General features: G+C 49.1%; 1 protein-coding gene across 2 annotated transcripts in view; it reads right to left on the minus strand.

Moving 5' to 3' along the window:
- The window catches only part of LOC121272599 (neuroblast differentiation-associated protein AHNAK-like), a 98,939-nt gene that overhangs the window by 33,013 nt on the left and 49,185 nt on the right, over positions 1–16,741 (minus strand). Inside the window, exon 2 of one of the 2 annotated variants that reach the window (XM_041179256.1) lies at positions 6,334–6,406. The exons of the other annotated variant lie outside the window; for it this stretch is intronic. The gene's annotated coding sequence lies outside the window, so the exon portion shown is untranslated. The remainder of the gene's footprint in view (positions 1–6,333; positions 6,407–16,741) is intronic. 2 annotated transcript variants of the gene reach the window in all.

Consider the following 16,741-nt stretch of genomic DNA (forward strand, 5'->3'; position numbering starts at 1 on the left):
AGTTACTCTCAGTCCCATGCCAGTGACTCTCAGTCCCATGCCAGTGACTCGCAGCCCCATGCCAGTGACTCACAGCCCCATGCCAGTGACTCTCAGTCCCATGCCAGTGACTCTCAGTCACATGCCAGTGACTCTCAGTCCCATGCCATTGTCTGTCCCCTAAGCTGCTCCAACCAGCTCTTTCCCACAGAAGCCATTTGTTATTTTCTAACGTCACGCCCCCATCCATTGCCTTTCGTATGTAAACAATAGCACAGCGAGGGTGCACCAAACGCTCATCACATTCCACAATGCCAACATCAGCAGCTTCCAATCTGCCCCACCAAGTCCCAGAGTGGCTGAGTTAGCCCAAGAGGCTTCTGCACCTGAATGAGTAACAAGTACAGATTCAACTCTTCATAAATCTCTTGCTATTTAAAACTCACACTCCAACAGAAAGATTCGAACACAAAGCCGCAATTCACTCAGCAAGCTTTGCTACCCACTCACAAATATTTGATATTTTTTGAGTTTCTTGGATTGTCTGCTGAGAGCTGCCCACAGCCCAGCATTGAGCTGCTGACTGTCCCTCGACCAAACTAGAGCCTTGGTTCTTTATTTTTTCCATAATGGAGTCTCGATTCTTCAATTGCAGTGATGCAAAGATGTCACTGACACCTCCAGCGGTGCTGCGTGACTCCACCACAGGACCTGTGCACCTCTACAATCAATCAAAGCAACTCTGCCAGGGGATCCTCCACACCTCGGCCGCAAAGCTCTCTACACCTCCACCACAGGGCTACCCACACCTCTGCCACAGCGTTCTGCAACTCCACCGCAGGATCCCCTACACCTCTGCCGCTGGGCTCTCTAGGCCTCCATCACAGTACCCTCAACGCCTTCGCCTCAGGACCCTCAACGCCTCCACCACAGGAGCCTCAACACCACCGCCTCAGGACCCTCAATATCTCCACCACTGGACCCTCAACACCTCCGCCTCAGGACCCTCAGCACCTCCGCCTCAGGACCCTCAACACCTCTGCCTCAGGACCCTCAACACCTCCATCACTGGACCCTCAACACCTCCAACACAGGACCCTCAACACCTCCGCCTCAGGACCCTCAACACCTCCACCACAGGACTCTCTACACCTCCACCACAGGACTCTCTACACCTCCACCGCAGGGCTCCCTACACCTCCACCGCAGGGCTCCCTACACCTCCACCGCAGGGCTCCCTAAACCTCCACCGCAGGACTCCCTACACCTCCACCACAGGACTCTCTACAACTCTGCCACAGGACTCGCTACACCTCCACCAAAGGACTCTCTACACCTCCACCGCAGGACTCTCTACACCTCCACCGCAGGACTCTCTACACCTCCACCGCAGGACTCTCTACACCTCCACCGCAGGACTCTCTACACCTCCACTGCAGGACTCTCTACACCTCCACCACAGGACTCTCTACAACTCCACCGCAGGACTCTCTACACCTCCACCGCAGGACTCTCTACACCTCCACCGCAGGACTCTCTACACCTCCACCGCAGGACTCTCTACACCTCCACCGCAGGACTCTCTACACCTCCACCGCAGGACTCTCTACACCTCTACCACAGGACTCCCTACACCTCCACCACAGGACACTCTACACCTCTACCACAGGACTCTCTACAACTCTGCCGCAGGGCTCCCTACACCTCCACCACAGGACTCTCTACACCTCCACCACAGGACTCTCTACACCTCCACCACAGGACTCTCTACACCTCCACCACAGGACTCCATACACCTCCACTACAGGACTGTATACACCTCCACCACAGGACTCTCTACACCTCCACCACAGGACTCTCTACACCTCCACCACAGAACTCTCTACAACTCTGCCGCAGGGCTCTCTACACCTCCACCACAGAACTCTCTACAACTCTGCCGCAGGGCTCTCTACACCTCCATCACAGGACTCTCTACACCTCCACCACAGGACTCTCTACACCTCCACCACAGGACTCTCTACACCTCCACCACAGGACTCTCTACACCTCCACCACAGGACTCTCTACACCTCCACCACAGGACTCTCTACACCTCCACCACAGGACTCTCTACACTTCCACCACAGGACTCTCTACACCTCCACCACAGGACTCTCTACACCTCCACCACAGGACTCCATACACCTCCACCACAGGACTGTATACACCTCCACCACAGGACTCTCTACACCTCCACCACAGAACTCTCTACAACTCTGCCGCAGGGCTCTCTACACCTCCATCACAGGACTCTCTACACCTCCACCACAGGACTCTCTACACCTCCACCACAGGACTCTCTACACCTCCACCACAGGACTCTCTACACCTCCACCACAGGACTCTCTACACCTCCGCCGCAGGGCTCGCTACACCTCCACCGCAGGACTCTCTACACCTCCACCACAGGACTCTCTACACCTCTGACGCAGGACTCGCTACATCTCTGTTACAAGGACATCTACATCTTTGCCATGTAAAGAGACCTGTACACCTCCACACTAGGACATGTAAGCCCCCACACAAGGAGATGTACCCCTCCATCACAGGGACATGTACATTTTCACCACAAGGACATGTACACCTCTACCACAGGGACATGCATACGTTCACCGCAGGAACATGTACCTCAGGGTAGTGCCTTAGGCCCAACCATCTTCAGCTGCTTCATCAATGACCTTCCCTCCATCATAAGGTCAGTAGTGGGGATGTTCGCTGATGATTGCACAAAGTTCAGCACCATTCGCGACTCCTCAGATACTGACGCAGTCCATATCCAAATGCAGCAAGACCTGGACAACGTCAAGGCTTGGGCTGACAATTGGGAAGTAACATTCGCACCACACAAGTACCAGGCAATGACCATCTCCAACAAGAGAGAATCTAACCATTGCGCCTTGATGTTCAATGGCATTACCATCGCTGAATCCCTCACTATCAATATCCTGCGGGTTACCACTGACCAGAAACTGAACTGGACTAGCCATATAAACACTCTGGCTACAAGAGCAGGTCAGAGGCTGGGAATCCTGCAGCCCATAACTCACCTCCTGACTCCCCAAAGCCTGTCCACAATCTACAAGGCACAAGTCAGGAGTGTGATGGAGTACTCCCCACTTGCCTGGATGAGTGCAGTTCCAACAACACTCAAGAAGCTCGACAACATCCAGGACAAAGCAGCCCGCTTGATTGGCACCCCTTCTACAAACAGTCACACCCTCCACCACCAATGAACAGTCGCAGCAGTGTGTACCATCTGCAAGATGCATGGCAGAAACTCACCAAGGCTCCTTACGCAGCACCTTTCAAACCCACAACTGCTACCACCTAGAAGGACAAGGGCAGCAGATACATGGAACACCACCACCTGCAAGCTTCCCTCCTAGCTACTCACCATCCTGACTTGGAAATATATCAGCCGGTCTTTCACTGTCGCTAGTTCAAAATCCTGGAACTCCCTCCCTAACCACACTGTGGGTGTACCTACACCACATGGACTGCAGCGGTTCAAGAAGGCAGCTCACCACCACCTTCTCAAGGGCAGTTAGGGATGGGCAATAAATGCTGCCACAACCAGCGATGCCCATATCCAGTAAGTGAATTTAAAAAAATCTTCACCACAGGCACACGTACACTTCCACTGCAAGGACATGTAACACCTCTACCATACGGACATGCACATCTCAAACACAGGGACTAATACAACATCACCACACGGCCATGCACAGTTAGCAAAATTGAAGTGAATTTGATTAAAGGGTAATGGCAGTGTGGATAAGGGACAGAAAGCAGAGTTGTTGTGGATGGCTGTTTTTCATAGGGAAATGTACAGAAGGACAAGGGCAGCAGATACATGGAACACCACCACCTGCAGGGGTTGGTATCGAGGCCACTGCTCATTTTGATACGCATTAATGGTCTTTTTTACTTTTTGATTTATTCTTTCGTGGGATGTGGATATTCACTGGCAAGGCCAGCATTTCTTACCCATCCCTAATTGCCATTGAACTGACTGGCTTGTTGGACCATTTCAGAGGGCAGTTAGAAGTCAACCATATTGCTATGGATCTAGAGTCACGTATAGGCCAAACCAGGTAAGGGTGGCAAATCTCTGTCATCACAGGACATTTGTGAAGCAGATGGGTTTTTACGACAATCCACCAGTCAATAATTAGCTTTCAGTTCTAGGTTATTAACTGGGTTTAAACTCCACCAGCTGCCATGGTGGGATTTGAACCCAGTGTCCCCAGAACACCAGTCTGGGCCTCAGAATTACTGGTCCAATGGTATTACCATTGTAGGATGGGTTGCGAGGCTGTTGAGGAAGATGGGGGTTCTCAGTTTATGAAGAGAAGCACAGAATACAAAAGCAAGGAAGTTATGTTTTACACATCACCGGTTATGCCTCAGCTGCAATGTTCTATTCAATTCTGTGGGCAGCACACTTTAGAAAGGACGTCAAGGTTCCTGAGAGGGCATAGAGGGTGTTTGGAGAGACTAAGAGAGATGGAGTTGTTCTCCTCAGAGCACAGAAGGTTAAGAATAGAAGAACAAAACAAATAGGAGCAGGAGTAAACCATCCAATCCATCGAGCCTGCTCCACCAATCAATACAATAAATGCTGGCCTTGGGCTTCAACACCACTTTCCCACCCGCTCCCCATATCCCATGTTTCCCTGAGAGGCCAAAAATCTGGTTATCCCAGCCTTAAATATACTCAACAATGGGGCAACCGTGGCCCTCTGAGGTAGAGAATTCCAAAGGTTCGCAACCCTCTGGGTGAAGAGATTCCTCCGCGGAGAGGGGTATTTTTCCCCTTGTCGGACGGGCTCGGCAGGGGCGAGGGGGAAGCTGCCCACCACCCGCGATCGGGGGGGGGGGGGGTGGGCCGTGATTTCACACTAGCATGTCAATCAAGGCCTGCCCAGCACAAAAAAGGGGGCAGCATTGCTCAGCGCTGACTGTGTGGAGGGGAGGAAGGCGAGAGTGCAAATTTGCGCATGCACGCTGGAAAAGCTCCCTGAGGCACAGAGCTGTCTCAGGGAGATAAAGAGTTTAGAACACTAAGAATAAAGATTTTAAAACGTTACAAAACATGGCCCCCTCATGTGACTCTGTGACACGAGCAAGGAAATGTTATTAATGAAATGTTAACATTTTTATTTTATTTTTATTGGCTGTTGGAAACCTCATCCTGCCCGTGGGGATGGGGTTTCCTAAAAAACTCAAAGGCCGCTTATGCCTTTTCACCTGTCCACCAACCGTAAGGTGGGACGGGCAGTGAAAAATTTCTTTCAGTTAGAACTTTAATGGCCATAATAGGCCTTTCCATTGTCGGGAGCACACTGCCCACTCCCGCGCGCGCCCACCCAACAAAATAACGCGCAAGTACGCGATGTCGGGACGCTTGCCCAATGTCATCGCAAGTCATTTTACGCTCGGTCAGGTCGGGCACGTGCCCGCCCAACAAGCGTTATATTCTGGCCCTCATCTCAGTCCTAAATCTCCTTATTCTCAAACTGTGTCCCCATGTTCTAGATTCCCCAGCCAGTGGAGACAGCCTCTCAGTGTCTACCCTGTCAAGCCCCTTCAGAATCTTGTATGTTTCAATGAAATCACCCGTTATCCTTCTAAACTCCAGACAGTATACCCAGCCTCTCAGACAACCCTCTCATCTCAGTCTAATCTAGTGAACCTTCGCTGTACTGCTTCCAATGAAAGTATATCCTTCCTCAAATATTGAAAACAAAACTGCACATAGTAAGAGGAGAGTTGACATTGTATAAGAGTTTCAGTGCCGGTGTGATGCCAGGTATATAGGCCATGTGTCCCAGTGACTGGCAGATCATATCAAACAGCACAACCCTCGGCTGTTCGCAACAGGCAAAGTACAGACCATACCCAACCAGCCCATACTTGCAAAACTCAAAACCTAGTGTTCAACATTAGATGTGATACCGTGACTGCGCAACACTTACTAAATAATCCTGATTGCGCTAAGAATTACACTGAAAACCAATTAAAGATTGTCAGCTGGGCTTGCAGTGTGGCTCACTTATGCATGCTAGAAGCTACATATATTCACACACAAGACCCTATCCTTTGCAGGCAGAAGGAGCATGTCCACGCTTTGCACTTTTTTCAACAGAGCAAAAGCTTGGGGGACAGCTATTCCCTGGTTCATTCCCCTTGGCAATGCTTCGTCTAATCGGAGTCAACCTATGGGGTTTGAATTTGAACAAAAGCTTGGCAGTTAACTGTTCCCTGGTGCATTCTACATGGTAACATCTCTACCAATCAGAGTCCACTTACCAACCAATCAGCACTCTCTTCTCATGCAGTATAAATCGTTGTTTCCTTTACTATTGTTATTCTTCAAACTGACCTGATGAGTACAAGATGAAAAGCTTCGAAAGCATGTCTCTTTTATCAGTGATACACAAATTGACACTGTGTTCAAAATCACAAAGAGTTTTGATGGAGCAAATAAGGAGAAGCTGGAAAATTACCAAGAAGTACAGAAACAGTAGGCCAGTGCTAGTAGGGGATTTCAACTAGCCTAATACTAACTAGAATCAAATCAGTGTAGAAGGATGTAGAGTTTTTAAAATGCATTCAGGAGGACATTTTTAGCCAGTACTTAGCAAGACCAACAAGAGAAGGGGCAATTCTGTATTTAGTTTTAGGGAATAACGTTGGGCTGGTGGCAGGGGTATCCATGGGGAGAATTTTGATGACAGTGGATCATAACTTATTTAGAGTAAATAAATTTACTCTAACATAAAATAAAATTTAGAGTAGCTATGGAAAAGGATAAAGATAATCCAAGAGTAAAAGTTTCAAATTGGCGACAGGTCAATTTTACTAAACTGAGCTGTGATTTAGCAAACGTGGGCTGGAAACAGCTACTTGAAGATAACTCAGTGTCAGAGCAGTGGGAGGTATTCAAGGAGGAGATAGTGAAAGTTCAGAACAAATATGTTCCCACTAAGAGGGTGGGACTCCCGAATCTAGAGCTCCTGGGTATCAATGGGCAAAGAGAATAGGATAAGGCAAAAGAGGGAAGCATATGTCAGATACTGAGAGCTCAATGCTGCAGACAGCCTAGAGTATAGAAAGAGCAGCTGTGAAATTAATAAGGAAACATTGGACAGACTGGGGTTATTGTCTTTTGTTTATTCTTCCATGGGATGTGGGCATCTCTGACAAGGCCATCATTTGTTGCCCATCCCTGATTACCTCTTGAGAAGATGGTGGTGAGCTATCTTCTTGAACCACTGCAAGCCATGTGGTGTCTTCACACTACTGTTAGACAGGGAGTTCCAGGATTTTGACCCAGCAACAATGAAGAAATGGCGACATATTTCCAAGTCAGGGTGGTGCGTGACTTGGAGGAGAACTTCCAGGTGGTGGTGTTCCCATGTGTCTGCTGCCCTTTGGAACAAGGAGACTTGGGGGAGATTAAATTGAGGTGTTTAAAATTATAAGAGGCCTAGCCTTTTAGCAGAGAGGTCAATAACCAGGGGGCAGAGAGTTAAAGTAATTGGTACAGGGATTAGGCAGGAGTTGAGGAGCATGTTTTTCAATGAGAGGTCAAGGCTCAGGAACTCATTGCCTGAAAGGGTGGTTGAGGCAAAACCCCTCAATGCATTTAAAAACTACTTATAAAGTACAATTGAGGAGCTGTAACCTATACATCCACAGTCCAAGAGCTAGAAAGTAGGACTAGGCTAGATAACTCTCCTTTTGGCAGCACAGACGCTGTGGCCTGAATGGCTTCCTTCTTTGCCGTGTGTTTTCTCATTGTTTAACTGTTTCCGCTAGCAGAAGAGTTGGTAAACAGAGCTTACCGCCGGCATCATGGGGAAATAAAGATTTATGCAGCAAGTTGCTGAAGCAGATTCAATTGTAGCTTTCAAAAATGAAATGGATAAAAATTTAAAGTGGAAAAATTTGAAAGGTTATGGGGGAAGAGGAGGGTATTGGGGCTAATTGTATAATTAAATGAGTGCAGGCTGCAACAAAACTCAAGAAGCTGGACACAATCCAGGACAAAGCAGCCCGCTTGATTAGCACCCCATCCATAAACAGTCACTCCTCCACCACCGACGCACAGTGGCAGCAGTTTGCACCATCTACAAGATGCACTACAGAAACTTACCAAGGGGCCTTAGACAGCACCTTCAAAACCCAAGACCACAACCATCCAGAAGGACAAGGGCAGCAGATGCATGATTACGCCACCACCTGGAAGTTCCCCTTCAAACCACTCACCATCCTGACTTGGTAATATATCACCATTCCTTCACTGTTGCAGAGTCAAAATCCTGGAACTCTCTTCCTAACAGCACAGTGGGTGCACCTATACCACATGGACTGCAACAATTCAGGCAGGCAGCTCACCACCACCTTCTCAAGGGCAGTTAGGGATGGGGAATAAATGCTGGCCCAGCCAGCAAAGCCCCACATCCCGTGAATGGATAAAGATGCCCTCAATGTGACAGAGACGCCCTCACTGTTACATAGAGACACGCTCACTGTTACACAGAGATGCCCTCAATGTTACACAGAGACACCCTCACTGTTACACAGAGATGCCCTCAATGTTACACAGAGAGACGCTCAATGTTACACAGACGCCCTCAATGTTACACAGAGACACCCTCACTGTTACACAGAGGTGCCCTCAATGTTACACAGAGACAACCTCAGTGTTACACAGAGACACCCTCGCTGTTACACAGACACCCTCAATGTTACACAGAGACACCCTCACTGTTACACAGAGATGCCCTCAATGTTACACAGAGACACCCTCAATGTTACACAGATGCCCTCAATGTTACACAGAGACACCCTCAATGTTACACAGAGACGCCCTCAATGTTACACAGAGACACCCTCACTGTTACACAGAGACACCCTCACTGTTACACAGAGACGCCCTCAATGTTACACAGAGACACCCTCACTGTTACACAGAGACACCCCCAATATTGCACAGAGACGCCCTCACTGTTACACAGAGACACCCTCAATGTTACACAGAGACACCGTCACTGTTACACAGACACCCTCAATGTTACACAGAGACACCCTCACTGTTACACAGAGACACCCACAATATTACACAGAGACACACTCACTGTTACACAGAGACACCCTCACTTTTACACAAAGACACCCCCAATATTACACAGAGACACCCTCACTGTTACACAGAGACACCCTCAATGTTACAGAGACACCGTCACTGTTACACAGAGACACCCTCAATGTTACACAGAGACGCCCTACTGTTACACAGAGGGGCCCTCAATGATACACAGAGACACCCTCAATGTTACACAGAGAGAAACCCAATGTTACACAGAGACAACCTCTGTTTCACAGACACACCCTCACTGTTACACAGTGACACCCCCAATGTTACACAGAGACACCCCCTATGTTACACAGAGACACCCTCACTGTTACAGAGAGACACCGCCAATATTACACAGAGACACCCTCAATGTTACACAGAGACGCCCTCAATGTTACACAGAGACACCCTCACTGTTACACAGAGACGCCCTCAATGTTACACAGAGACACCCTCACTGTTCCACAGTGACACTCTCACTGTTACACAGAGACGCCCTCACTGTTACACAGAGACACCCTCACTGTTACAGAGACACCCTCAATGTTACACAGAGACACCCTCAATGTTACACAGAGACACTCTCACTGTTACACAGAGACACCCTCACTGTTACACAGACACACTCAATGTTACACAGAGACGCCCTCACTGTTACACAGAGACACTCTCACTGTTACACAGAGACGCCCCCAATGTTACACAGAGACACCCTCACTGTTACACAGAGACACCCCCAATATTACACAGAGACCACCCTCAATGTTACACAGAGACGCCCTCAATGTTACACAGAGACACCCTCACTGTTACACAGAGACACCCCCAATATTACACAGAGACGTCCTCACTGTTACACAGAGACACCCTCAATGTTACACAGAGACACCGTCACTGTTACACAGACACCCTCACTGTTACACAGAGACACCCTCACTGTTACACAGAGACACCCTCACTGTTACACACAGATGCCCTCACAGTTACACAGAGACGCCCTCACTGTTACACAGACACCCTCAATGTTACACAGACACCCTCAAAGTTACACAGAGACACCCTCACTGTTACACAGTGACACTCTCACTGTTACACAGAGACGCCCTCACTGTTACACAGAGACACCCTCACTGTTACACAGAGACACCCTCACTGTTACACAGACACCCTCAATGTTACACAGAGACACCCTCACTGTTACACAGAGACACTCTCACTGTTACACAGAGACACCCTCACTGTTACACAGAGACACCCTCACTGTTACACAGAGACACCCCCAATATTACACAGAGACACCCTCAATGTTACACAGAGACGCCCTCAATGTTACACAGAGACACCCTCACTGTTACACAGAGACACCCCACTATTACACAGAGACGCCCTCACTGTTACACAGTGACACCCTCAATGTTACACAGAGACACCATCACTGTTACACAGACACCCTCAATGTTACACAGAGACACCATCACTGTTACACAGTGACACTCTCACTGTTACACAGAGACGCCCTCACTGTTACACAGAGACACCCTCACTGTTACACAGAGACATCCTCACTGTTACACAGACATCCTCACTGTTACACAGAGACACCCTCAATGTTACACAGAGACACCCCCAATATTACACAGAGACACTCTCACTGTTACACACAGACGCCCTCAATGTCACACAGAGACGCCCTCACTGTTACACAGAGACGCCCCCAATGTTACAAAGAGACACCCTCAATGTTACACAGAGACACCCTCACTGTTACACAGACACCCTCACTGTTACACAGAGACACCCTCACTGTTACACAGAGACGCCCTCAATGTTACACAGAGACACCCTTACTGTTACACAGAGACGTCCTCACTGTTACACAGAGACACCCTCACTGTTACGCAGAGACACCCTCACTGTTACACACAGACGCCCTCACTGTTACACAGAGACGTCCTCACTGTTACACAGACACCCTCAATGTTACACAAAGACGCCCTCACTGTTACACAGACACCCTCAATGTTACACAGAGACACCCTCACTGTTACGCAGACACCCTCACTCTTTCACAGAGACACCCTCAATGTTACACAGAGACACCCTCACTGTTACACAGACTCACCCTCACTGTTACACAGAGACGCCTTCACTGTTACACAGACACCCTCAATGTTACACAGAGACACCCTCACTGTTACACAGGGACGCCATCACTGTTACACAGAGACGTCCTCACTGTTACACAGAGACGCCCTCACTGTTACACAGAGACGCCCTCACTGTTACACAGAGACGCCCTCAATGTTACACAGAGACACCCTTACTGTTACACAGAGACGTCCTCACTGTTACACAGAGACGTCCTCACTGTTACACAGAGACACCCTCACTGTTACACACAGACGCCATCACTGTTACACAGAGACGTCCTCACTGTCACACAGAGACACCCTCACTGTCACACAGAGACGCCCTCACTGTTACACAGAGACGCTCTCACTGTTACACAAAGACGCCCTCACTGTTACACAGAGACGCCCTCACTGTTACACAGGGACGCCTTCATTGTTACACAGAGACGCCCTCACTGTTACACAGAGACGCCCTCACTGTTACACAGAGACGCCCTCAATGTTACACAGACACCCTTACTGTTACACAGAGACGTCCTCACTGTTACACAGAGACGTCCTCACTGTTACACAGAGACACCCTCACTGTTACACACAGACGCCCTCACTGTTACACAGAGACGTCCTCACTGTCACACAGAGACGCCCTTACTGTTACACAGAGACGTCCTCACTGTTACACAGAGACGTCCTCACTGTTACACAGAGACACCCTCACTGTTGCACAGAGACGCCCTCACTGTTACACAGAGACGCCCTCACTGTTACACAGACACCCTCAATGTTATACAGAGACACCCTCATTGTTGCACAGACGCCCTCAATGTTACACAGAGACACCCTCACTGTTACACAGAGACACCCTCAATGTTACACAGAGACACCCTCAATGTTACACAGAGACACCCTCAATGTTACACAGAGATGTCCTCAACGTTACACAGAGACACCCTCACTGTTACACAGACACCCTGTTACACAGGGTGTTACACAGGTCTGTTACACAGACACGCTGTTGCACAGCGACGCCCTCACTGTTACACAGAGACATCCTCAATGTTACACAGAGACACCCTCACTGTTACACAGACACCCTCACTGTTGCACAGAGACGCCCTCAATGTTACGCAGAGACACCCTCACTGTTACACAGAGACACCCTCAATGTTACACACAGACACCCTCAATGTTACACAGAGATGTCCTCAACGTTACACAGAGACACCCTCACTGTTACACAGACACCCTCACTGTTGCACAGCGACGCCCTCACTGTTACACAGAGACGCACACACTGTTACACAGAGACACCCTCACTGTTACACAGAGACACCCTCACTGTTACACAGACACCCTCAATGTTACACAGTGACACCCTCACTGTTACACAGAGACACTCTCACTGTTACACAGAGACACCCTCACTGTTACACAGACACCCTCAATGTTACACAGAGACGCCCTCAATGTTACACAGAGACACCCTCACTGTTACACAGAGACACCCCCAATGTTACACAGAGACGCCCTCAATGTTACACAGAGACACCCTCACTGTTACACAGAGACACCCCCAATATTGCACAGAGACGCCCTCACTGTTACACAGAGACACCCTCAATGTTACACAGAGACACCGTCACTGTTACACAGACACCCTCAATGTTACACAGAGACACCCTCACTGTTACACAGAGACACCCACAATATTACACAGAGACACACTCACTGTTACACAGAGACACCCTCACTTTTACACAAAGACACCCCCAATATTACACAGAGACACCCTCACTGTTACACAGAGACACCCTCAATGTTACAGAGACACCGTCACTGTTACACAGAGACACCCTCAATGTTACACAGAGACGCCCTACTGTTACACAGAGGCGCCCTCAATGATACACAGAGACACCCTCAATGTTACACAGAGAGAAACCCAATGTTACACAGAGACAACCTCTGTTTCACAGACACACCCTCACTGTTACACAGACACCCCCAATGTTACACAGAGACACCCCCTATGTTACACAGAGACACCCTCACTGTTACAGAGAGACACCACCAATATTACACAGAGACACCCTCAATGTTACACAGAGACGCCCTCAATGTTACACAGAGACACCCTCACTGTTACACAGAGACACCCTCAATATTACACAGAGACACCCTCACTGTTACACAGAGACGCCCTCAATGTTACACAGAGACACCCTCACTGTTACACAGTGACACTCTCACTGTTACACAGAGACGCCCTCACTGTTACACAGACACCCTCAATGTTACACAGAGACACCCTCAATGTTACACAGAGACACTCTCACTGTTACACAGAGACACCCTCACTGTTACACAGACACCCTCAATGTTACACAGAGACGCCCTCACTGTTACACAGAGACACCCTCACTGTTACACAGAGACACCCCCAATGTTACACAGAGACACCCCCTGTGTTACACAGAGACACCCTCACTGTTACACAGAGCCACCCCCAATATTACACAGAGACCACCCTCAATGTTACACAGAGACACCCTCACTGTTACACAGAGACACCCCCAATATTACACAGAGACGTCCTCACTGTTACACAGAGACACCCTCAATGTTACACAGAGACACCGTCACTGTTACACAGACACCCTCACTGTTACACAGAGACACCCTCACTGTTACACAGAGACACCCTCACTGTTACACACAGACGCCCTCACTGTTACACAGAGACGTCCTCACTGTCACACAGAGATGCCCTCACAGTTACACAGAGACGCCCTCAATGTTACACAGACACCCTCAATGTTATACAGACACCCTCAATGTTACACAGAGACACCATCACTGTTACACAGTGACACTCTCACTGTTACACAGAGACGCCCTCACTGTTACACAGAGACACCCTCACTGTTACACAGAGACACCCTCACTGTTACACAGACACCCTCAATGTTACACAGAGACACCCTCACTGTTACACAGAGACACTCTCACTGTTACACAGACACCCTCAATGTTACACAGAGACGTCCTCACTGTTACACAGAGACACCCTCACTGTTACACAGAGACACCCCCAATATTACACAGAGACACCCTCAATGTTACACCAGGACGCCCTCAATGTTACACAGAGACACCCTCACTGTTACACAGAGACACCCCAATATTACACAGAGACGCCCTCACTGTTACACAGTGACACCCTCAATGTTACACAGAGACACCATCACTGTTACACAGACACCCTCAATGTTACACAGAGACACCATCACTGTTACACAGTGACACCCTCACTGTTACACAGAGACACCCTCACTGTTACACAGACATCCTCAATGTTACACAGAGACACCCTCAACATTACACAGACACCCTCACTGTTACACAGAGACACCCTCAATGTTACACAGAGACACCCCCAATATTACACAGAGACACTCTCACTGTTACACACAGACGCCCTCAATGTCACACAGAGACGCCCTCACTGTTACACAGAGACGCCCCCAATGTTACAAAGAGACACCCTCAATGTTACACAGAGACACCCTCACTGTTACACAGACACCCTCACTGTTACACAGAGACACCCTCACTGTTACACAGAGACGCCCTTACTGTTACACAGAGACGTCCTCACTGTTACACAGAGACACCCTCACTGTTACGCAGAGACACCCTCACTGTTACACACAGACGCCCTCACTGTTACACAGAGACGTCCTCACAGTCACACAGAGATGCCCTCACAGTTACACAGAGACGCCCTCACTGTTACACAGACACCCTCAATGTTACACAAAGGCGCCCTCACTGTTACACAGACACCCTCAATGTTACACAGAGACACCCTCACTGTTACGCAGACACCCTCACTCTTTCACAGAGACACCCTCAATGTTACACAGAGACACCCTCACTGTTACACAGACTCACCCTCACTGTTACACAGAGACACCCTCACTGTTACACAGGGACGCCTTCACTGTTACACAGAGACGCCCTCACTGTTACACAGAGACGCCCTCACTGTTACACAGAGACGCCCTCAATGTTACACAGAGACACCCTTACTGTTACACAGAGACGTCCTCACTGTTACACAGAGACGTCCTCACTGTTACACAGAGACACCCTCACTGTTACACACAGATGCCATCACTGTTACACAGAGACGCTCTCACTGTTACACAAAGACGCCCTCACTGTTACACAGAGACGCCCTCACTGTTACACAGGGACGCCTTCATTGTTACACAGAGACGCCCTCACTGTTACACAGAGACGCCCTCACTGTTACACAGAGACGCCCTCAATGTTACACAGACACCCTTACTGTTACACAGAGACGTCCTCACTGTTACACAGAGACGTCCTCACTGTTACACAGAGACACCCTCACTGTTACACACAGACGCCCTCACTGTTACACAGAGACGTCCTCACTGTCACACAGAGACGCCCTTACTGTTACACAGAGACGTCCTCACTGTTACACAGAGACGACCTCACTGTTACACAGAGACCCCCTCACTGTTGCACAGAGACGCCCTCACTGTTACACAGAGACGCCCTCACTGTTACACAGACACCCTCAATGTTACACAGAGACACCCTCACTGTTGCACAGAGACGCCCTCAACGTTACACAGAGACACCCTCACTGTTACAGAGATGCCCTCACTGTTATACAGAGACACCCTCATTGTTGCACAGAGACGTCCTCAATGTTACACAGAGACACCCTCACTGTTACACAGAGACACCCTCAATGTTACACAGAGACACCCTCAATGTTACACAGAGACACCCTCAATGTTACACAGAGATGTCCTCAACGTTACACAGAAACACCCTCACTGTTACACAGACACCCTTACTGTTGCATAGCGACGCCCTCACTGTTACACAGAGACATCCTCAATGTTACACAGAGACACCCTCACTGTTACACAGACACCCTCAATGTTACACAGAGACGCCCTCACTGTTACACAGAGACACCCTCAATGTTACACAGAGACACCCTCACTGTTACACAGAGACACCCTCAATGTTACACAGAGATGTCCTCAATGTTACACAGAGACGCCCTCACTGATACACAGAGACGCCCTCACTGTTACACAGACACCCTCAATGTTACACAGAGACACCCTCACTGTTACACAGAGACGTCCTCACTGTTACACAGAGACGTCCTCACTGTTACACAGAGACACCCTCACTGTTACACAGGGACGCCCTCACTGTTACACAGACACCCTCAATATTACACAGAGACGCCCTCACTGTTACACAGAGACGCCCTCAATGTTACACAGAGACACCCTCACTGTTACACAGAGACGCCCTCACTGTTACACAGAGACGCCCTCAATGTTACACAGAGACGTCCTCACTGTTACACAGAGACGTCCTCACT

Source organism: Carcharodon carcharias, chromosome 34, assembly GCF_017639515.1.
Source record: "Carcharodon carcharias isolate sCarCar2 chromosome 34, sCarCar2.pri, whole genome shotgun sequence".
Lineage (NCBI taxonomy): Eukaryota > Metazoa > Chordata > Chondrichthyes > Lamniformes > Lamnidae > Carcharodon > Carcharodon carcharias.